This window comes from Phascolarctos cinereus, unplaced genomic scaffold (genome assembly GCF_003287225.1).
Source record: "Phascolarctos cinereus isolate Bilbo 61053 unplaced genomic scaffold, phaCin_HiC Scaffold_726;HRSCAF=1367, whole genome shotgun sequence".
In the NCBI taxonomy this organism is placed as follows: domain Eukaryota; kingdom Metazoa; phylum Chordata; class Mammalia; order Diprotodontia; family Phascolarctidae; genus Phascolarctos; species Phascolarctos cinereus.
This window is the reverse complement of record NW_027556098.1, coordinates 29477189-29501493: the sequence shown is the minus strand read 5'-3', so window position 1 is coordinate 29501493 and position 24305 is coordinate 29477189. Positions and strand designations below refer to the sequence as shown.

The 24305-nt window shown below is 36.0% G+C and overlaps 1 protein-coding gene and 1 pseudogene across 1 annotated transcript in view; one reads left to right on the top strand and one right to left on the bottom strand.

The window, feature by feature from the left end:
• Window positions 1–24305, bottom strand: part of OCA2 (OCA2 melanosomal transmembrane protein) — a 542641-nt gene that overhangs the window by 139722 nt on the left and 378614 nt on the right. The window lies entirely within an intron of this gene.
• LOC110212780 (large ribosomal subunit protein eL32 pseudogene) lies at window positions 1919–7329 on the top strand (annotated as a pseudogene).

The following is a 24305-nucleotide window of genomic DNA, read 5'->3' as shown; positions in this document are numbered from 1 at the left end:
TTACCCAGATCTGTCTGAGTAAAATGCAATAGGTCAGAATCTATCAATTCACCTAAACTAAATTTCTTTACCTTTTGAACAGATCAGTTTTCCATCTCATCATCAGCCCTGGACTTCAGAGGCTGTCTAAACAACCCACAGGGGCTGATTTCTGAATAAAGGAGGAGAAAAGGGGAAAAACCTTAGTCCTAATTCAATAATTGGTTATTAAGAGAGAAATAATCACTTCTCCCACAAATACTGGGTTGTATATCTAGATATAGATATTTAGTCATATGTTGTTGTTCAGTCTTTTCAGTTCTATCCAACTCTTTGTGACCTCATTTGGGTCTCCTTTAGGTTTTCTTGGCAAAGATACCAGAGTGGTTTGCCATTTTCTTCTCCAGCTTATTTTGCAGATGAAGAAATTGAAGCAAATGGGTTTAAGTGACTTGCCCATGGTAACATGGCAAGTAGGTGTCTGAGGCCAGGTTTAATTCACAAAAATGAGTCTTCCTGATTCCTGGCCTATCATTTTATCTACTTCGCCACTAGCTGACCTAATTTACTCATATAGATACAGGGCTCACACTCTCTCTCTCCCCCACCTCTCTCTCTCTCTCAATATATATATGTATGTGTGTGTGTGTGTGTGTGTGTGTGTGTGTGTGTGTATAGATATATTGATGGATATGGATGGATGGATATATATGTGTGTATTTATATTTGTGTGTGTGTATGTATTGTGAAAAATGATTTCCCTTAGTAATCTGTAACTTGGAGACTCAGAGCTCCCAGCCCCTCTTCTGCTCCAAAATTCTTCAGAAGGACATTACTGAAAAAAAATAAATAAATTTTTAAAAAGGACATTATGGATAAGGAGATTGCATTGAATCTTCTTATCCTGGTCAAACTCCAACTCAGGCCTGAATTAATTTTATCCTACTCAGGCTTGGGTGGAGACAGATTTCTTCTGCCTAGATAGTCCAAAGACTGAGTATGGTACTTCCTCTGTCCAGATGGTGGGTGATACCAGCCCCTGTTGACCTAGATTAAGTGACCTAAGCCACATACTCAACACCTCATTTTAATATAACCCACCTCCCAGTGTTTTGACCTATCAGAGTTAATTGGCATTCCTTGGGAACACCTATTCTTCCAAGCGCTTATAACTCTGTACCACCAAATCCCAAATTGAGCCAGTTCTGAACTGGTCTCCTTAGCGGGGCCCTGTTTTGGACTGAACTCCCACATAATGCATGTCAAGCCAGCTTGGGAGAAATTAAACCATGGATAAATGCACCTTAATTTCATTTGTCTCTTTCTTAGAACAGACTCAGTAATTTATTGGGGTTTGTCACAGAGAGAGACAGAGAGAAACAAAGGGAGAGAGGTGCAATTGGCCAATATGTGTCTAGATAGATAGATAGATAGATAGATAGATAGATAGATAGATAGATAGACAGACAGACAGACAGACAGACAGATAGATATACATATATATTTATGTATATTTATTGAGAGAAGCATACACAAGAGGCGTGGGAGAGAACCTATACCAAGCATAGAGATGGAAAATGGACTGTCATACATAAAGAAAAGTAAGGAGGCTAGTTTGGCTTTTTGTAAAAGGATATACTGTATAATAATCCTGGAAAGGTAAAGCTGGAGCCAAATTATGAAAGACTGGCTTTAAATGTCAAAAAGGAGATAACATTTTATGGTAGAGGCAATAAGGAGTCACTAGGTCTTTTTGAGCAAGAGAGTGCCTGTATCAGACCTATGCTTCTGGATTTTCATTTTGGCAACAATGTGGAGGATGGACTGAAGGGGGAGAGAGAAACCTCAGGAAGAAAGATCAATCAATTAAGAAGCTATTGTAATAGCCCAGGTAAGAAGTGATGAAGACCTGAATTAAAGTAGTCCTATTATCAGGGAGATGGGGACACATGTTAGAGATGTTGTGAAAGTAGTATTAACAAGCCATAGCAGCTGATGAAGCATGGAAGTTTGGGATGTTGAATGAGAGTGAAGAATTAAGGATGATTCCTGGATTGTGAAATAGGGTATGAAAAGAATGTTAATACCCTCCAAAGAAATAGGGAAGTTAGGAAGAAAGATGGATTTAGCAAAAAAAAAAGAACAATAATGAGTTCTTTCTGGGACTTGTTGCATTTGAGAGGCCTATATTACCTATTAGTGAATTAGTTAGCTATTACAGCCCAAAAATAAAGAAAAATGTAAAATGCCCCATGGTCTTACATGCACTGCCCCCATACTTTTCCAGTTATGGAAGTAGGAAAAAGAAGACAGAAGGTGAAGAATCACAAATTTTAGACCATCCATAAGTATTAGCTTAATAATTGGCACTCTGTGTGAGAACTTCATTCAATGACTAATGAACTGATATACTATTAGGGAAAATGAACCACTCCCAAACTAACATTCTCACTACAAATGAAACTAAAGGCACAAAGACACTTCAAATAATGGAAGATGGCTCACAAGGTCTCCTCAGGGAGGTAGTCAAAGGAATTAGCAATGTGGGTTTTGTTATGCTCTGAAAGGCAGCAATAAACATCTAACAGCAGTCATCTTGCCTTGCAATTCACTTGATACTCACGCAAAAAGATTATGAATATAATTATGTGCAAGCATCTATTGCGTAAGATAACATAGTAGAAAAATTCTATGCAGAATTTTACAGAGCCCTCCAAATGGTAAGAGAGGCCTTGCTGACCTATGGAACTTCCCTCTGTGTTTGGGTGTGGGGTTACAATTATGCAAATACAGCTCATGTTTTTAACCAGTGCTTTTACTCCCAGTAGATCAAGCAAGGACGATAAATCAAATAGCTAAGCATTCAGTTGGGGCAGAATGGAAAGCAAATAACATCATTATTTTTATACAATATTCCCCACTATATGTTGGTATAATCTCCCATAGATTACTACTCTAATATGGAAGGAAGCCACTCCTCAAACAACTGGACCTTCAAGGCAGGGAAGGGTTACATTGAGAATGAAACACATTTCATAGCTCTGTCTCCCAGTAATGAACTGGGACTACCTCTGACATGGTCCCACTTAGAACTCTGCCTTCAGCTACCTCCTTCAGTTAACACAAAGAGCCCAGAAATTGCTTCATTCCATAAAAAGGATTTTTTTGTCAAACATAGGATCACAGATTTAGAATCTGAAGGGTCCTAAAATCTAGTCATTTGACATCTAGTCACAAATGTCAAGTGACTTGCCCAGGATCACGTAAGTAGTAAGAAGCAGAGCCAGGCCTAGAACCCTGTGTCTGGTGTTCTGACTCAAACTCCAGCATCATTTCTATTGGGCTACACTGTTTTGTGTCACTCAGGGTAGGGACACACTACTTTTGGGCACAAGCTCGTCTGTAAAATATTATAGAAAATATTGATTGGTGATTAAAAAGAGTATCATATCACAAAAGTTTAGAAAGCACAAGGCTGCAGAAAGCTTGCCATGAAACCCAGCAAATCTGGGATATCCCTTGAGTAGTTGTGGGTGAAATGGGAAAAAAAAGGGCAATAGTAAAGGTGAAATAAAACATTTTTAGCATTTCTATTAAAATCTATGCTCATAATCAGAGATAGAACCAGTCCATTAGAAATCTACCTTCTCAATATCAGAAATATTAAGTGAGGAGCTAGAAATGGCACTTAGGAAGATAACACTGGAAAGAGCAACTGAATGTACCTAAACACATATAAGAAAAAATCCATTCTGGAAGCAACACAATTTTTTTTTTGTAAATGGTATTCTATTTTTCCCAATTACATGTAAAGATAGTTTTTAAAATTCATTTTTTATAAGATTTTGAATTTCACATTTTTTCTCGCTCCCAACTGCCCAACCTCTCTCCTCAAGATGGCAAGCAATCTGATATAGGTTATACATGTGCAATCGTGTAAACATATTTCCACATTAGTCATGTTGTTAAAGAAGAAACTGAACAAAAGGGGAAAGCTACAAAAAAATTTAAAAACAAAAAAGTAAAAATACTATGCTTCAATTTGCATTCAGACTCCATAGTTCTTTCTCTGAATGTGGATAGCATTTTGCATCATGAGTCTTTTTGGAATTGTGTCAGATCATTATTTTGCTGAGAAGAGCTAAGTCAATCATAGTTCATCTTCACACAATGTTGCTATTACTATGTGTAATATTCTCCTGGTTCTCCTCACTTCAATCAGCATCAGTTCATTTAAGTGTTTCCAGGTTTTTCTGAAATCTTCCTGCTCATCATTTCTTATACCACAGTAGGATTCCATTACATTCATATATCACAACTTGTTCAGCCACTCCCCAATTGACGGACTTTCCCTCAACTTCCAATTCTTTGCCACCACAAAGAGCTACCATAAATATTTTTGTACATGTGAGTCCTTTTCCATTTTTTATGATCTCTTTGGGATACAGACTTAGAAGTGGTATTGCTGGGTCAAAGGATATGCAGTTTTTTGTTTTGTTTTAGTGAGGCACTTGGGGTTAAGTGATTTGCCCAGAGTCACACAGCTAGGAAGTATTATGTGTCTGAGGCCAGATTTGAACTCAAGTCCTCCTAACTCCACTGGTGCTGGTGCCCTATCCACTACGCCACTTAGCTGCCCCAGTATGCACAGTTTGATTGCAAGTTGGGCATAGTTCTAAATTGCTCTCCAAAATGGTTGGATCAGTTCATAACTTCACCAACAATGCATTAGTGTGCCAATTTTCTCACTTTTTCTTCAACATTTATCATTGTCCTGTTTTGTCATGTTAGCCAATCTGATAGGTGTGATGTAATACCTTAGAGTTGTTTTAATTTTCATTTCTCTAATCAGTAGTTACTTAGAGCATTTTTTTCATATGACTATAAATAGCTTAAATTTCTTCACCTTTTCATAACCTTTGACTATTTATCAATTGAGGAATTACTTGTATTCTTATAAAATTGAGTCAGCACTCTATATATTTGAGAAATGAGGCTTTTATCAGAAACACTGGCGGTAAAAATTGTTTCTCCTCTTCCTGCTTTCCCTTTAATCTTTGTTATGTTGGTTTTGTTTGTTTTTTTTATTTAATTTAATCAAAATTATCCTTTTTTGCATTTCATAATGTTCTCTCTCTCTTGTTTGGTCATAAATTCTTTGCTTCTCCATAGATCTAATAGGTAACCTGTTACTTGTTCTCCTAATTTGCTTATCGTATCACCCTTTGATCATGTACCCTTTTTGACCTTATCTTGGCATATGATATGAGATATTAGTCTATGCCTGGTTTCTGCCATATTATTTTCCAGTTTTCCCAGCAGTTTTTGTCAAATAGTGAGTTCTTATCCCAGAAGCTGGAGTCTTTGGGCTTATCAAACAGTAGATTACTATAATCATTTACTACTGTTTCTTACATACCTAATTTATTCCATTGACACATCACTCTATTTCTTAGCCAGAACCAAATAGTGTTGATGACTGCTACTTTATAATATAGTTTTATATTTGGCATAGCTAGGCCATCTTCCTTTGCATTTTTTTTTCATTAATTCCCTTGATATTCTTCTCCTTTTGTTCTTCCAGATGAATTTTTTTTTAGCTCTATAAAATAATTTTTGGTAGCTTAATTAGTATGATACTGAATAAATAAATTAATTTAGAACTGACATTTTTATTTTGCTAGCTCGGCCTATCCATGAGTAATCGCTATTTTTCCAGTTGTTTAGATCTGACTTTATTTGTGTTAAAAGTGTTTTGTAATTGTGTTCATATAGTTCCAGTGTTTGTCTTGGCAGGTGGACTCTTAAGTATTTTATGTTGTCTACAGTTATTTTAAATGGAATTTTACTAGCTCTTCTTGCTGAGCTTTGTTAGTAATATATAGAAATGTTGATGATTTCTGTGGGTATATCTTATATCCTGCAACTTTCCTAAAGTTGTTAACTATTTCAAGTAGTTTTTTTAGTTGATTCTCTAAGTATACCATCATATTATCTGCAAAGAGTTATAGCTTTGTTTCTTCTTTGCCTATTCTAATTCAATTTTTTTCTTCTCTTATTGCTAAAGCTAACATTTATAATACAATATTGAATAATAGAGGTGGTAATGGGCACCCTTTTTTCACCCCTGATCTTATTGGGAAGGCTTCTAGCTCATCCCCATTATATACAATTATATACAGTGGTTTTAGAAAGATACTACTTAAAAAAAGGGTGGGGGGCAGATAGGTGGCTCAGTGGATAGATCACCAGAGTCAGGAGGCCCTGGAGTCAGGAGGACCCAAGTTCAAATCTGGCCTCAGACATATAATACTTCCTAGCTGTGTGACTCTGGCCAAGTCATTTAACCCTAATTGCCTTACTTAAAAAAAAAATACTACTTATCATTTTAAAGAAGACTCAGTTATTCCTAGCATTTTTAATAGGAATAAGTGCTATATTTTCTCAAAAGCTTTTTCAGCCTTTATTGAGGTAATCCTATGATTTCTATTGGTTTTGTTATTGATACAGTCAATTATGCTAATAGTTTTCCTATTATTTTCCTATATTCCTATTGTTCCTATTCCCAGTCCTGCATTCTTGATATAAATCCCACCTAATTATAGTGCATTTCCTTGTGATAAATTGCTGTAATCTGTTAATATTGTTTAAAATTTTTGCATCTATATTCATTAGGGAAATGGGTCTATAATTTTCTTTTTCTGTTTTGGCTCTTCCTGGTTTAGGTATCACACCATATTTGTGTTATAATAGGAATTTGGTAGAACTCCTTCTTTGCCTATTTTTCCAAATAGTTTATTGGAATTAATTGTTCTTTAAATATTTGATAGAATTCACTTGCAAATCCATCTGGCCCTGGAGATTTTTTCTTTGGGAGTTCATTGATGGCTTGTTCAATTTCCTTTTCTAAAATGGGGTGATTTAGCTCCCTCTCTCTTTCTGTCAGCGCTTCCCTCTCATAAAGCCTAAAATCGTCAAGAAGCAGACCAAGAAGTTCATCTGGCACCAGTCCAACAGATATGTCAAGATCAAGAGAAACTGGCATAAACCAAGAGGCATTGACAACAGGGTGCAAAGATGATTCAAGGGCCAGATCATAATGCCCAATATTGGTTATGGAAGCAATAAGAAGACCAAACTCATGTTACCAAGTGGATTCAGGAAGTTTTTGGTACACAGTGTCAAAGAGCTAGAAGTGCTTCTGATGTGCAACAAATCTTACCGTGCTGAGATTGCTCACAACGTATCCTCCAAGAATCAGAAAGTCATTGCTGAGAGAGTGGCCCAGCCAGCCATCAAAATTACCAATCCAAATGCTAGACTGAGGAGTGAAGAAAATGAGTAAAATACTTTGCACATTTTTATTTGTGTTCAATAACGCTTCCGATTACTACCATCAAAAAATAAAAAAATAAAATGGGGTGATTTAAATATTTTATTTCTTTTTCTGTTACTCTTGGTAGTTTATATTTATGTAAATATTCATACATTTTGCTTATATTGTCAGATTTATTGGTACACAGATGGACAAAATAGCTCCTATTTATTGCTTTAATTTCCTCTTCAGTGGTGGTGAATTGACTCTTCAATTTTGCTACTGGTAATTTGGTGTTCTGTTTTTAATCTAATTAACCAGAGGTTTATCTATTTTATTGGGTTTTTTTCATCAAACCAGCTCTTAGCTGTATTTATTAGTTCAATAGTTTTCTTACTTTCAATTTTATTAATCTCTTCTTTGATTTTCAGAATTTCTAATTTGGTATTTAATTGAAGATTTTAATTTGTTGCATGCCCAATTCATTGACCAGTCCCTTCCCTATTTTATTTGTGTAAGCATTTAGAGAAATAAAATTTCCCCTAAGTATTGCTTTGGCTGCATTCCATAACTTTTGGTATATTTTCTTATTATTGTCCTTCTCTTGGATTAAATTATTGATTATTTCTATGATTTGTTGCTTGACCAACTCATTCTTTAAGATCAGATTATTTAGTTTCCAATTAATTTTAATCTATCTTTCCATGGCTCTTTATTACATATGATTTTTATTGTATCATCATCTGAAAAGGATGCATTGCATATTTCTGCCTTTCTGCATTTGACTGTGAGGTTGTTAATGCCCTAATATATGGTCAATTTATGTTTAGATGTCACGTACACTAAGAAAAGGGTACATTCGGTCTATCATATCTAACTTTTCTAAAATTTTATTCACCTCACCTTCTTTCTTATTTTGTGCTTGGAGTTATCTAGTTCTGAAAGGGGGATGTTGAGGTCCCCCACTATTATACTTTTGCTGTCTATTACTTCCTTTAACTCATTTAACTTCTCCTCTAATAATTTGGATGCTATACTACTTGGTGCATGTCCATCTCTTCCCCTGAAAGATTATGCTTAATTTTGCTGGGTTATTCTTGTCTATAATCCAAGCTCTTTTGTCTTCTGGAATATGATATCCCAAGCCCTGTGATACTTTAATGTAGAAACTGCTAAGTCCTGTGTAATCCTGACTGTGGTTCCTTGACATCTGAATTGTTTCTTTCTGGCTGCTTGGAATATTTTCTCCTATATCTGATAGTTCTGGAATTTGGCTACAATATTCCTTGGAGTTTTCATTTTGGGATCTCTTTCAAGAGGTGATTGGTAGATTCTTTCAATGACATTTTATCCTACGGTTCTAGGATATCAGGGCAGTATTTCTTGATAATTTCTTGAAAGGCAGTGCCCAGGCTCTTTTTGTTTTTAAACCATGCCTTTTAGGTAGTCCAATAATTCTTAAATTATCTCTTCTGGATCTATTCTCCTGGTGAGTTTTTTTTTTTCCAATGAGGCATTTTACATTTTCTTCCACTATTTTCCATTCTTTTGACTTTGTTTGATTCTTGGTGTCTCATAGTGTCATAAGCTTCCACTTGCCCAATTCTAATTTATGAGGAATTATTTTCTTCAGTTAGCTTTTGTACCTCCATTACCACTTGGCCAATTCTATTTTTTAAGGAGTTGTTTTCTTCAGTCAATTTTCATGCATCCTTTTTCAAGCTATTGACTATTTTTTTTCTTCTTTTCCCAATTTTTCTTCTACCTCTCTTACTTGATTTTTAGAATCCTTTTTGAGCTCTTCTAAGAGGCCTTTTGGAGCTTGAGACCAATTCATATTCCCTTTTGAGGCTTTGCATGCAAGCATCTTGACATTGCTGTCCTCTTCTGAGTTTGTGTTTTGATCTTCCCTATTGCCGCAGTAGCTTTCCTTGATTAGGGCTCTTTTTTGTTTTTTGCTCTTTTCTAAAAGTTGAGCTCTGCTCCTGGGGTACAGAGGGCACTGTCACAAGCTTCTTGCACTGGAGGCCAGGGGCTTGGTCACTGGCTTTATCTGCCAGGACCTCTGGGCCTGGCGGCTTGCCCACTGTGATAGGCTGGCCTGGCCTAGTCACACCTATTGTGCTCTGGGTTCTGGGGCTGGCGGTTTGCCTTGGTTGCTGATCTGTGCTGTGACTAAGATACCACCTGTGCTGGGGCTGTGGTTCCCTTTCACCCAAGTGAGACAGACCTTTTCTGAAGTTTTTCTAAGTTATCTTGGGCTAAAAAATTGTTTCATTCCATTTTTTGTGGATTCTGTCACTCTAGAATTCTTTTAAAGGCGTGATTTAATGTTGTTTCTGAGGGGAAATTGGGAAAGCTCAGGCAATTTCCTGGCTTCTCTCCACCATCTTGGCTCAGCAACACAATTTTAAAAGTAGTAATGGGTTAATCTTCAAGATTTTTCAAAGAGAGAAAGACAGAACATGATGATCTCAGAAACATCAACATTGCAGATGACCCAAAAGGGCAATGCAAATATTCATGGAGGATATAAGTGAGCTAGAGCATATTGCTAACCATGATTTTAGTATGAGAAGATGCATAAAAGATATCAGCAAAAAGTTGCAATGCCAAAAAATCGGGTCATCCAATCCTGTACCACATGTGAGGGTCACCAAATGGACAGCTCAAATTTTGCATTTGCAGCCACAAAATTAAAAAAAAAACAAAAACATAAGATAAAGACAATTAGCACATTGGTTAGTTCTTGTCAGTCAGTCAATAAACGTTTATTAAATGCATATTATGTGTCAGGCACTAATTAAGATGTGAGAACCCAACAATCCCTGCTCTTCAGGAGATCACAGTTTATGAGGGAGACAATATGTAAACTACTATGTACAAACAACCAAATACAGGATAAATCTGGAACAATCAACCAAGGAAAAGCACTATCATCTGAAAAGAGAATCAGGGAAGACTTTCTGTAGATGGTAGGATTATAAATGGGACTTGAAGGAGGATCATGTATGAAGATTTAGCAAAATTGTCAAAAGCATCCATGTGCCCCCAGTTAATTTGTTAGTAAGCAACATTTTGTAAATTCACCTTTCCCATTGTATCTAACTCCTTATCACCCCCGACATTTAACCCAAATGTATTTCTATAAAGGTAGCCATGGTAACTACCCAACATTCATAAGAATATAGTTGAAGAGCTAAAAGGGACCTCAAAAGTCACTTATGTAATTCATAGAAAAAATACACATCAGAGTAGATTCTAGAACCAGTTACCGCTATACCACATCATCTGCTCATAAGTAAATCTGGCATTCACGCCTATAAGGGACTCATTCACCCATCTCCTGATAGCAGATGGGCTTCTGCTCATCTACTGTCAAACAGTAATATCGATGAACTTGTCCTTTTTTTCAATAAGCTTTTTGTCACTAGCCAATCTGTAGTTGACTGGGCATTTCCAATATATTAATTATAATAATAGGTTGCATTTATAAAGCTCGTAAAGGTTTGCAAAGTGCCTTCCAATTATTACCTCATTTGATCTTCATAACAATCCTAAAGGTATGTACTATTATCATCCTCATTTAACAGGTCAAAAAACTGAGGCTGAAAGAAGTTAAGTGAGTTGCTCAAGGTCACTTAGCTAATAACTGAGACAGGATTTAAACTCACACAGGTCTTCCTGGTTCCAAGACCAAAGCTCCATATACTTTGTAATGTAATATGCCTTAACAAGAAGACTGCTTTTTATCAAGATACAAATAATTAATTAGCTTGGACTTTAATCCCACCAGGAGCATTTCCATGTTAAAGCACACTTTTATTAGTGCAAATGAACCACTTAAGCATTATAAGATCAGATATGTTATGGAATTATTTGGGAGAATTCATAAAATATTTATCAAGTTTCTACTTCATGCCGGCCCTGTGAACAATACAAAAATGAATGACAGCTCCTGCCTTCATGTAGCTTGCAGTTTAATAGTGAAAGCAACATGAAATCCAAAGGAGAGAAACCCAAATGTGAACATCAAGAATAATTTTACGGACCAAAAACAATATTTTACTTTAGAAAATGAAATAGTTGATATCAAGCTATGTTGTTTAGGTGTGAGTAATGTGTCATAGCCCAACATTTTAAGTCAGATTAACTCAACCCTATCCTTTTTTTCCATTTGAATACATTATTTGCACATAAAAGCATTGGCTAGTTCTTTGAAAGATTTCCAATTATTCCAGTATAAATAGGACACATTCAAATAATTAAAAGTTTATATCAAACAGTCTGAACAGTACGCAGAATCCTATGACTGTTGTGTTCCATTTGCAACTACCATTAACCAAAACAGCTATGTGACTGGAGTATACCCTGCAGAGTCATGTATAAGACTATAATATGGAAATTAAGAGTTTTAAAAAGCCCACGGTTACATGTGAATAAATCACAGATACTTAATGAACCATGTTCTTTATATCACTAACTTATGATATGCCCCCCCAAAAGAATGTTGTTTATACAAAATAAACAGTTAACACAGGAGATGGCAATAATTAATATTTCTTCACTGAAAAAGATTCAAGCCTCATCATTTTTTCCTACCATGACAGAAAAATTTAACTTTTTGCAGTTCAAGGTGTTCTGAATATCTGTTGTTTAATTCATTTAGTCGTTGTCTTCTCTCTCCTTCGGTCTATCCCCAACCCTGAAATACAAAGACATCAGTTCCAAGGAAAGAGCCCAAGCCAATTCACTTGTAAATCATGACATCACCTCCATGATATCATGGTCCTCTTCAAGTATAGATGACAATAGGGAGCTATTGAAGTGCTATGAGTGGGGAAGTAACTTATCCACACACATTTTTTGATCTCCAATCTACTTAATTAGTGCTGAGAATTCCCAATGAGAAAACTCTCTGCAATATATAGTCTTAGTACCTGGAAGCACTGACAAGTGAGGTGACTTGCCTGGGACCACACATAACTAAAATCCAGGTTTAATTGACCCTAAATCTAGCTCTCTCTCGCTCTCTCTCTCTCTCTCTCTCTCTCACTACCCACTATACCACACTGTCTTTATTGCACAACTCTTGTTACTTAAAATGTTCTGTTTTAAACCCTCTCCTAGTGGCCTCCTTTGTTCTCTTGATAGTATTACAGTTGTTTTATCACCATGCCAAGTACCCTTTCCTGTTGCCTAAGAGGAAAAAGAAATCTACCTGCCAAATGCATTTCTAAATCCGTGCCAAGTGATGTTTGGCGATTATTCAAAATTTGTTTCACATTTTCCCCCTTTGAAAAGAAGCCAAATGTGCATCTGAATATCCTTGCACTTCCATGCCCTACATCACCAACATACCCCACTTGTACAAGAGCACAACTAGCCTGGAAGTCCCCCAAATGTGTTATTTTGCCATGGAATCATGCCGAGGTACCTGATAATGTGTAAACTAAGGTTCGTATTCAGCAATTCATGTTAGCCTATAGTGGGTAACTATTTTTTCGCTATTATTAGCTACTTAAGTTTGGGAAAGTATTTTTTTTAATTATTAAAAAATATGATATTGCAAGCAGGAATTACATAGATCAATTTCATCACCCTTCATTATTGCATCATTGTACTCATTTCCACTCAGAAATGGGAGAACAAGGGACAAAGTGATGCAACTCTTCTCATTTTCTTTAAGTCAGAACAAATTGGAGCTAGAGGCTTTCTTGCCACTGATGTGCCTGCTCCTTCCAATGTCATTTTCATTTCTCATAAAGATGCAGGTCTTCTCTCATTTTAAAGGAGAAAAGGGAAGGAATATGGCAACAATGGTCTTGGTGTTGAAGGAGGATGATAGGAGTGTGGAAATAAGATTCTAAAGGGAATAACACTTGGGTACTGATAGGGAATAAGGAGGAAAGAAATCAAGTCATATGAAATTATTAAACATTTATGGAATGCCTTCAATGTGCCAAGCACTATGCTAAATGCAGGGGATACAAAGAAAGGTCAAAAAAATTGTCCTTCATCTCAAGAAGATGTGGTATAGCAGAGGAGACAAAATGAAAACAATTAACATGCAAACAACCTTGGAAATAACAGCACAAAAATAAGTAAAACTAGAGGTGGCTTCTCTCTCTTTCCTCCCTCTCTCCCTGCCCCTATTCCCTCATCATCCTTACTCTTTGTCCCTCCCTCCTCCTCCCTTTTCTCTTTCTCCCCCCTATTTCTCCTTCCCATCTCTCTCATTTCTCTGTCTCTCTCTCTCCTTCCCCACTTCCTCTTTCTCTCCCCTCTTCCTCCCTCTTCCCTTTCCCCAAAGCAGAAAAATTTCTCATTTGCCTTAAAGATAATTGTTCTGGGCCAGTAACTACGTTAGCATAAAGAACTTCTGATTAGAAAACTGCCTCTGCCCATGCAGGTCATCATCTATTATGAAATTGTAATCTTAGAGTTGCATGAAAACTCCAAGTCTTAGTTTCCTGGGACACTGAGAGGTAAGTGTTTGATGTCCCACAATCAGTATGTATTAGAAGCAGGGCATATACCCAGGTCTCTCAGATCCAAGCCTAGCTCTTTAGCCATTATGCTGTGCTTGAAAAAGTAGTCAAAGTTACAAGGGAAACTTTTGTTATAGATCTGATTTTGACCAACAAAAAGGCACTGCAGTAGAAATGATAAGAAACATGACAAGTGACCACTGCATCACTGAGATTAAAAGAAAAACATAAGGAACAGTAAAACCCAGAATGAAGCAAAAGCTGATGATGAATACTACAACCAAAATAAATGGGGATGGATTTTCTTGTGAGTTTTAAAAGTACATTAGATTAGAGGCAAAAAGAAGATGAAAGAAGTGAAAGAACCACTTCTTGTGGTAAATAAAATGACAGATAATGAGAAGCAGGCTAAATTAATCAACTTCTATTTCACTTATGTTGTCTTCCCAAGGAGAATAATATTAGAACTAGGAATAAAGCAACAAAAATCATCAGCAGGGAATAGAAACATAAGTGTGGAGACACACACATAGAACCTAGCTGCCTTCGATGAGTTCAGGTCACCAGGTAAAGTTGAACTACAACCTAGGATACTTCAATAACTGGCAGACAGGATTTCTGAGCCACAGTGATCTAAGAAAACAAAAATATCTCTGGATTGGAGAGGGGGAAATGTCTCAAATTTCAAAAAAAAAAGGAAGATAATAAAATCTGAGATAATCCAGTGATTTGGATTTATTTTTGACAAAATTCTAGGATGCTATTAGGAAAGTTTTTGAGCACTCAGAAAAGGAAGCTGTGGTCTTTAAAAGTCAATAGAGTGTCATCATGAACTTATCTAATCAAATTAACTTGGTTTTTCTCAAAACTAACAGGCTAATTAGGGCAGTTAAGTGGCACAGTGGATTGAGCCACCAGGTCTACAGTCAGGAAGATTCAAATGGGGCATAAAGAATAGGACATGACTCAGATCCGCCCGCAGACGTTTACTAGCTGTGTCACCCTGGGCAAGTCACTTAACCCTCTTTGCCTCATCTATAAAATGAGCTGGAGAAGGAAATGGCAAATTACTTCAGTATCTTGGCAAGAAAATGCCAAATGGGGTCATAAAGAGCCAGATGTGCCTGAAAATGACTCAACAACAGGCTAGTTAGACTGGAAGGTAAAAGGATTACTATAGATGTAATATACTTTTATTTCAGCAATTAAAAGTTTTTTATATTATCCTTATGGATAAGGTGGGGAGCTATAGGATAGGCAGTAATATAGTTGTGAAGGTTCAGAACCGGTTGAATAACCAGACTAGTTATTAATGTCTCAAGGTCAACTTACAGGGAACTGTGCAGTTGAGTATTCCAGGAATCTGTCCTTGGCCCTAAGTTAATCAATATTTTTATCTATGACTTGGAAATCATATGAGGAATGCTCATTACATTTACAGATGACATGAAGTTGTGAGAGATAACAAACACATTAGATAAAAGAGGCTCCAAAGTGAGTTTGACAATTTCATTTAAAATAATGACACAAAAATACTTGGATGACTACTTGCCAAGACACTCAGGAATGATAGGAATACAACTACAAATCATTTTACACAAAAATACAGATATAAATGATTGAAGAAATACTAATTTCTCATGGATAGACTGTGTTAATATAACAAAAATTATAATACTATATAAATTAATTCACTTTTTCTATGCTATATTAATAAAGCTACCAGATGTTTACTTTATAAAACTAGAAAAGGATCATAATGAAATATATATGGAGAGGGGGAAAGGTGAAGAATCTCAAAGGAAATAATTTTCAAAAGTGGAAAAGGGGCCTAGAAATACCAGATCTCAAACTACAGTACAAAGCAATAATTATCAAAAGATTTAGTACTATTAAAAATATATAGGTCAATCAGTGGCATAGACTAGGCACACAATATACAGAAGCAAATGAGTACAGTAGTCTAGTGGTCAATCAACCCAAAGATTGTGATCCTCATCAACATCATCTTGGAGAACATTCCTTGTCAAGATGAGGCCTGCCCTCTCCCTTACCCTCCAGAATTACTTCTAATCAACAGGAAACAATGAGTTAGACTTCCTAGTCTAGATGAAGCATCGAGGGAGGGAGGGAGAGGGAGATAGGGAGGGAGGGAGAGAGAGAGAAAGAGAGAGAGAGAGAGAGAGAGTGAGAGATGGATGAGATTCCAAGAGGCTGAACTGAGAAGGAAGAGAGGCCATTCCTGGCATAGAAGGTAGTCAAGAAATGGAATATGGAATATTATGTTTGAAGAAAAGCAAAAAGTAGCTACCTTAGCTCTAAGCTCCAGCAGAATTCTCACCCTGGAAAATCCTTCCACCCTTTTCACCCTTTCCTGGAAAGAAGATGACTCTGCCCCTTCAGCTTCTTCATCTGACTGCTCATTTTCTCCCAGAACCTCAATTTTAATGAATGGTCTGCTGAAGTTAAACATTTCCATCCCTTCTTTAATATCTGTGCACCTTTCTGACTCTCCAGACTTCATGACTTCTTTACCCAGAATGCTCTCAGAAGAGGTGTTATTTTAAAGTTGTTTGAAGGGAAATTTGGAAGAGTTCAGGTGAGTTCCTGCCTCTACTCTACCATATTGGCTCTTTAAAGATTCATTTTAAAATTTTATTTTTAAAATTCATTCTTTAAATTTTTAAATTCTTAATTTAATTCTTAAAATTCTCATTCTTAAAAATTCATTCTTTAAAAAGAAAAGCAATTAAGCCAAAATACAATGACATTGGCTCATTGACTATATGGTAACATTATAAACATTTGGTGGGTGTGGAGAGCAATTTCCAACCATATATGAAAAGTAATTACATTTCATACTCTTTCACTTTCAAATTGGGAGGGGAAGATGCTCAGGTTGCTGGCCAAGAGAGAAATAGTTACTATTGACATTCACTCTGAGCCCAAAGAGCCCCCAAAATTACCATTAAGTGGTGCTTGGGCAGGGACCTATTGCTGTCCAATTCATGAGATGCAGGGTGAATTGGGATTAAGGCTTGTGGTCTTTAAGAAAGAAATCTAGCCAGTAAACACCAGTTTGATTTTTTTTTAATTTATTAAAGGGGCCATCCCTTGACTCACTTCTTAAAGAGGCCTCTTTGACAATGAAGGACAAACCACAACTTTCACTTTATATAAGGGAGACAGACAGAGAAAGAGTGACAAAAAGACAAAGAAAGAGGTAACTAGAGATAAAGTCAGAAGGAGAAAGAAAGGGAGAAGGGATTGGAAAGGAGAGGGAAAAGGATTAGACAAGAGGGGAAGAAAAAAGAAATGGGAAGAGAAGAAGGAATCACAGACAAGAAGATAAATGTTGAAAGTTGAATATTTAAGTTATTAGATAAAAAGGAAAAAGAAAAGAAAAAAAACTTCACAATTGAGATTCAGTTACTTAGGCACAAACCTCCTTTAGTTCCACATTTTATATGGAAATGCTTATTTTATTTATTTGTAATTTTACAATAAAAGAAAATAAAATGAAAGGGGAAAACAAAGAATGTATATATCAATCTGCCCAAGTCATTTCTTATGTTTGCTCTTGGTATTGCTCTAGATTGCCCTCTATGTAGATTTGGGAAAGAGAGCAAATATTCGTTGACTGAGGCATTTTGTAATTTTTGTAAAACATTGTTTATTTTTTGAAAGTGATAATCAGAATCAATGTCTTTAATTGAGTTTCCATTTTTCAGAGTCAACCCTCTTTATTTAATGTGTTGTCATGGTTAATTAGTTGACCATATTCTGGCCAATTTATACTTGATGGAACCCTATACTTAGCAAAGCATTCTCACCATTCTGTTACCAGGACTTTGAGCTTAGAGAGATTTTTAAATGTTTACTTGCTCCTTCCTTTGGTTCTGATGGGGAAAATGTTATCTTTGTGAGAAGGAAGAAAAAATTATATTTCCATATAAGGAAATTGAGAGGAAAGTAGCTTTAGGTGAGGAGCTTCAAGAACCAGCTAAAATCCGATGAAACTGGTTGTTTGCTTAAAGAGGCTGGAAGTAGGACAAAGGTTAAGCTTTACTTAGGGTGTGCATGCTTAATAGGCTCATGAATACTAGCTTCTCCCCCACTGGGAGGGGTTAAGATGCCATTTTCTGAACATTCAATGTATGAAGAAGGGGGAGAACACATCAAGGAGAATATGTGGTGGGTCTTTCGGGAAATCTGTGACCTATGCTGATTTCTACCAATGAAAGTCAGCTAGAAGGGACTTGTGGCCAGGAATAGGGATATAAGGTTTGTTCTCACTTCTGTAGTGTGTGTGTGTGTGTGTGTGTGTGTGTGTGTGTGTGGTGTGTGTGCTCATCACCCACTTCCTACAGGAAGTGTATTAAAGGTTTCAACTTCTTCACTAAAAAAAAAAGATCCTAGCCATTTGGGTAAGAATTACTGTTCAACAAAAACTGCTAGAAAAACTGGAAATCAGTCTGGCAGAAACTAAGCTTAGACTAACATCTTACACCGTATTACAAGATAAGCACAAATATAAAAGGTTACTCAGGAGTGGGGAACCTGTAGCCTCAAGGCCCCATGTGGCCCTCTGGGTCCTCAAGTGTAGCCCTTTGACTGAATCCAAACTTCACACTACAAATCCCCTTAAATAAAAGGATTTTATTGTGACGTTTGCTGTGAAGTTTGGATTCAGTCGAAGGGCCACACTTGAGGACCTAGAAGGCCACATGTGGCCTTGAGGCTGCAGGTTCCCCATCCCTGTGTTACATCATAAACAAAAGGAAGAGCAAGGAAGAAAATACTTGACAGATCTAAGAACAGGAAAAAAGTTCATGACCAAATAAATGCTACAGAAGATTATAGAATTTAAAATGGACAATTTTGATGATATCAAATTTAAAAATATTTTTCACAAGAATACAATGCAGCTAAAATTATAAGGGAAATTATAATATAAAGGGAATATTATGAGGGGAAAGATCTTTTCAGCAAGTTTCTGTGAGAAACATCTCTTCTCCAAGATATATAGGGAATTGATTCAAATTTATAAGAATAAAAGTCATTTTTCAGTTGGTAAATGGTTGAAGCAAGTTGTTATTTTCAAAGGAAGAAATTAAATCAATCAAGAATAATATGAAAAGTGTTCCAAATCACTAATAATTAGAGAAATGAAAATAAAAACAACTCTGAGTATCTACATCATGAAAATCAAAGTGGCAAATTTACCAAAAAGGGAAAATAGCAAATAAAGAAAGGCCATTCTGGACGGCAAGTTGGAACTACTACGTTGTGTATACCCTTTGGTCTACCACAGAGATCAAAAAAGGAAGAAAAAACTCATGTTCACAAATATTTAGAGAAGCTCTTTTTGTGGAAGCAAAAGAACTGGAAACTAAGGTTCTCCATAAGTAAACAAATTTACTTATGTGAATATAATGGAATACTATTTTGAATTAAGAAATGTCTCGGAATGGTATCAGGAAATACTTGTATGAACTGATATAGAGTAGAATGAACAGAACCAGGAGAACAATACATACAACAACAATATCATAAAGACAAACAACTTTCAAAGACTTAAGAACTTTAATCAATACGATGACCAATCACAATCCCTGAAGACTCATGATGAAACATGCTACCTAGCTCCTAACAGGGAGGTGATGAACTAAAGATGAAGATTAAGACATATATTTTTAGACATGACAGTGCATATGTGTTACTAGAGTTTTGTTTTGTTTTTTTCTTTTGCAATGGAGAAGGGAAAAGAAGGGAGAAAAGGTAGATGTTTATTCATTGGGAAAATGAAATGAAATTTAAAAGAAAAATGTAGGTTATATAAAAACAAAAGATGTCAATAAAAATTAGAAGGAAACAAAAAGATTCTGTGGGAAAAAAATAAGTAGGACTGTAACAGGCAAAGGGGGCAAGAAATCTGAAATTCAGTTAAGCGATGGGCAGCATCATCCAAGACTGATGCAAGATGTTAATGTGTACTGCAGGAGTAATTAATCTAACTTTAAAATATTTATTCATTATTTTATTTATTAATTATATTTATTGGCTGTTAAAAACAAAGTGAACTAGACAAGCTGATTCTAATATAGGAAAAGCAAGAGGGATAAATGTGAAGTTCCACATGGGTGCAAAAATTCAACTTTCCAAGTACAGCATTCCAGTGAAAAAAATTTAAGAATTTTAGTAGACTTCAAAGTCTATTTAAGTCCACAATGTATAACAGTAGCCCCCAAAAAAAGCCTATGCTGTCTTCAGTTGCATTGGGAAATAAGAATTCTATAATGAGAGAAATAATAATGTTCAAGCAAATGGAATAGTATTAAGTCTTGGGCATCATGTTTTGTGAAGGATGTGGACAAGCTAGATAACTTATGTCTCCAGAAGTGGGCAACTGGAATAGTGAGAGACTTGGAGAACATACCATAAAAAAAATCAGCCAAAGGAATTGGGAAATTTTAGCCAGAAAAAAGTAAAACCTAGAAAACTTAGAGGAAATGTGAGGAAGAAGGTTGTTACCAACAGGGTATATCAGGCCAGGTTTCATAGATGAAGTAGTATTTGAGGGCGATCCTGAAAGATTCATAGAACTTCAACAGCCAAAAAAGTTGCATTCCTATGGAATAGGAAAGGAAGGAAAGCAAGCATGCAAAACATATTCTAGAAGTGTTATGAAAGAGTGGTATGAAAGGAGAAAAATACCGAGCTTGGGTTTTATTTACATTGAACTTTAGGAAGCTAAAGAAATGCCTTTTTTAAAAGGTCTTGAGCTCAAGGTTTGATGGAATATCCAGAGAGGTGTGATTTTCATTAACTATGGTGCTAAGCTTCCAACCAAGCTGCTGACCATGGTGCTGGTGTAGCATATAACAGGCACATTGAACACAGCAGAAAGGCAGCCTGCCCCAGCAATACAATTGATGCTTCTGAGAACTGATTAAGAAAATGTGAGTCTTCCTACCTTGGTAGTAGAATAGGAGCCATCTGACCATAGGAGTCAACAAGCAAAACCTACCACCACTGGTTATCATTACAAGGCTTCCTTTCACATGTTGGTGGTTTCTTCAGCCAGTGAAGTTCTGAGTTAGTTGGTTGGGAACATTTCTTTTTTCTGAATCTAACTCACTAAGGAACCCCACCGAATCAGTGTATGGTAGGTGCTATTGAGAGCTTCCAGGAATTATAATGTAATCTTAGATTGAGATTCTAGGCTAAGATGATAACTGGTTCCTAGTCAAGAAGACTTTTTGACTACTGAGATACCATGTCTGGAAAAATAAACTTTCTACATCCATTTTGGTGTTTGTTCCTACTAGAATTGTTAGACCACTCTTTAAAACTGTCATGCATCTCATTTAGGAGACTTTATGGAACTGGGCAAGGGGATCAGGACTTGATGAAATCAATAGTATTTCATCTGTAAACAAAAACACCTCGAGAACCAAATTATCTATGTGAAATCCCTCTTCCATTTGAACAGGACAACCCCTATCAAGGTGACAAACATTGTTGGCATACACAAACCTTATTCCTTGGTGGGGGATTATAGAACAAAGTTATATTTGTTTTGCATCCCTCAAGGAATTGTGTATAACCTAAACATATACAAGGAAGATACTATTGGAGGAAAGTCTGTCACATTTACTAACCTTTTTTTTTTAACAGTAAACACAATCAGATCTTAAATTCCCAAATCTTTTCAGGCAATTTTGTAACTGAAACAATCTTCTAATATATAAAATAATAGTAATATTCTAATATACAAAATTGTGAAAACTTGCTTATTTCTCACATTTTCAAGGATTATCTTGACATATGATAGATTATGCTCATAAAAATTTTATAGATGATAAAGTTGCATAGGTAGTGGTAGTTGCCAATTCCCCCTCAGTCATGTACAGATGATCATTTCCAAACCAGTTGTATGTATCCCAGCTTTCTTTATCCCACTCTCCTGGAAACTCTTAGGCTACTTTCCCTGAAATCCAAGGCTTTGATATATAACCTTTCCTCTTTTTTTTTTGCTGGGAACCATGGAAACACTATTTTCCATACTTCTCCAAATCATGTTCACATGTATGAACCATTCTCCTCCTTTTCTAGTTTCATTTTATGTGTTTATTTCCCCTATTAGAATGCAAACTCCTTAAGGGTTAGGGTTGACTTGATTCCTTCTATCTGTTTCTTTGGCACTCAACACAGTGCTGGCAAGTAGTAAGGACTCAATAAGTATTTTATCATTCATTCATCCACTTTTTTTAATTAATAATGTCACCTGCATTTTTCAATTATTTGTTATATTTCCATATTTTTATACAGTAGCTTGAAATTGATCTTTCATTGCTTTTAAAATTGTGTCACCTGTTGAATAGATTGTTATCCATATGTTCCAGCTGCTCCCCTCAACAACATCTTCTTAAGGGCAATTCCATTTCTTCATTTAATACTTTGGGGACTGATGATTTTACAGTAAGTCTAAATGTGGATTTTTCACTATCACTGATGATGAAAATTGATCACTACACAAACAATGAAGATTCTGTTCCACTTTTATGCATTGTCCTCCTGCTCTTTTTACCTATAAATTCTCTTGGGGTGATCTTATTTGGTTCAGTCTCATTACCAAGCTTTCTACAAATTGATTTTCCTTTACACCACTGATGCTGTTTGGTGAAGTAATACTGTTTTATAAGCCTCTACTTTTCCTCCTCCATGGTGTTTAACAAATGAGTTTATGTTCTAACCTGGTGACTACCATGTCTTTTTGTTTGACAAAGACAAAGTATTTGGCTGCAAAGACAGCATTTGCTCACTTTTGACTTTATCATTGTGGCAACTGCTTCATATACGTTAAACTACTATTGAAAAGTGATCATCTAAGTCAGTCTTTTCTCATATTCACTTCCTATATTTCCAGCATTAACAATTAGTTTGAGTAAATAACACTGGAGCTGGTGTAATCATACACAGTGGCTCCTACTTAGCTTTATTTTTTACTGCCTTGGTGATCATTTTGACTTTACTTTGATTGATTTATGGTCTGATTTTAATGCAAGCAGCTGACTATGATGTAACTTCTATATTGGGAGTCAATTATTCTCTGCACATTAATGTGTAACCTATTTCATTTTAGAGGAGATATTGTTCAATGCTTGTCACATCTTACAATTTCTGACCACTTGCATGTAAGGTGATATTCAAGATATATGGACAGGACTCCTTTAAATAGTCTAGAATCCTTTGGCCTCTTTTATTTATGAATCCTAAATGAGAGTTCTCCACATTTTTTCACCATTTATCCCAATGCCCACTTCATGTTGAAGTCATTGAATATCAAAATATAATTTGACCTGGTTTGCAGCATCTTGTCAAGTAGTTCATAGAATTTATATACCTCTTCATGATATGCCACTGATTTTGGTGCCTAGGTGGCAATTAAATTCATAGCAGCCTTTTTTGTCATTCCTATCATGAGCACTACAAGGCCAGATAATAAAGTAGCTCATAGAATTATATCTCACTATCTTTTGGCTGCACATTGAAAATAACTTCCAATTGTTTTAGCTGTCTTTGCAAGGAGAACCTCTGAATTATCTGTTCATTTAATTCTTACTTTCTCATGTCTTCTGGTTTCACTCACAGTGAGAATCTTAATGTTGATAGGGTCCAATTCATTCAATATCTTGTCAACACCTTGGTTTTTGGACATAATCAGAAGATCAATAGTTAAATTAATATTTGTTTATGGCCTAAAAACCTTGTGATTCTTAGTTCCCTCTATCTCCTTTTCCACCATTCCACAATTATCACTGTGGAAGCATAGACGAATTGCACAGAGCTGAGGCACATATTGTTCTTTTCTTGGTTTCACGCGTTTTCATGGTTAAGGAATTTATGATCTAGCAATGAGATTGTCAATAACCTTGGATAGGAGGTTTGGTCTGTCACTGGGACCATATTCAACGCCTTTCCAGCTTGATAGAATCTGCCCGATTTTGTGTTTCCCTGGCATAGTCTTTAAGAAACTAAGATGCTCTCCAAATCATGACGACTCAGATTAGGGCTGTTGTGAATGCCCCCTCTGAATGTCAATATCCCCTCTAAAATGTGGCATCACTGAATGGATACAACCTTCTGCATGTAATCCAAACAGGATAGAATGCAATAGGATAGTGTTTCTCTGGGCATTATATTTCATTTAATGCAACCCAAGAATATATGAGCAACAGAGTTTCCTTTTTATAAAATATCCCTGAGTTCAATTGTAAATTAGTCAATCTTTCTCTAAAGCAATGCCAGTTCCTCACCCCTCTTAATCTCTTCTTTAAGATGCCTGCACCATTCTCTAGCCTTTGTTCCTCCTCTATCAAATTTGGGAAAAACTTTGAATCAGTCAATTAAATACAGTTTAGTGTAAATTTAAGCCCAAGTGCTAGCTTTACCAGGAGTTTCAGCATCTTTTGGCCTCTTTCTGCTTGGGGAAAAAAGGTTTTGTCTTTTATTAA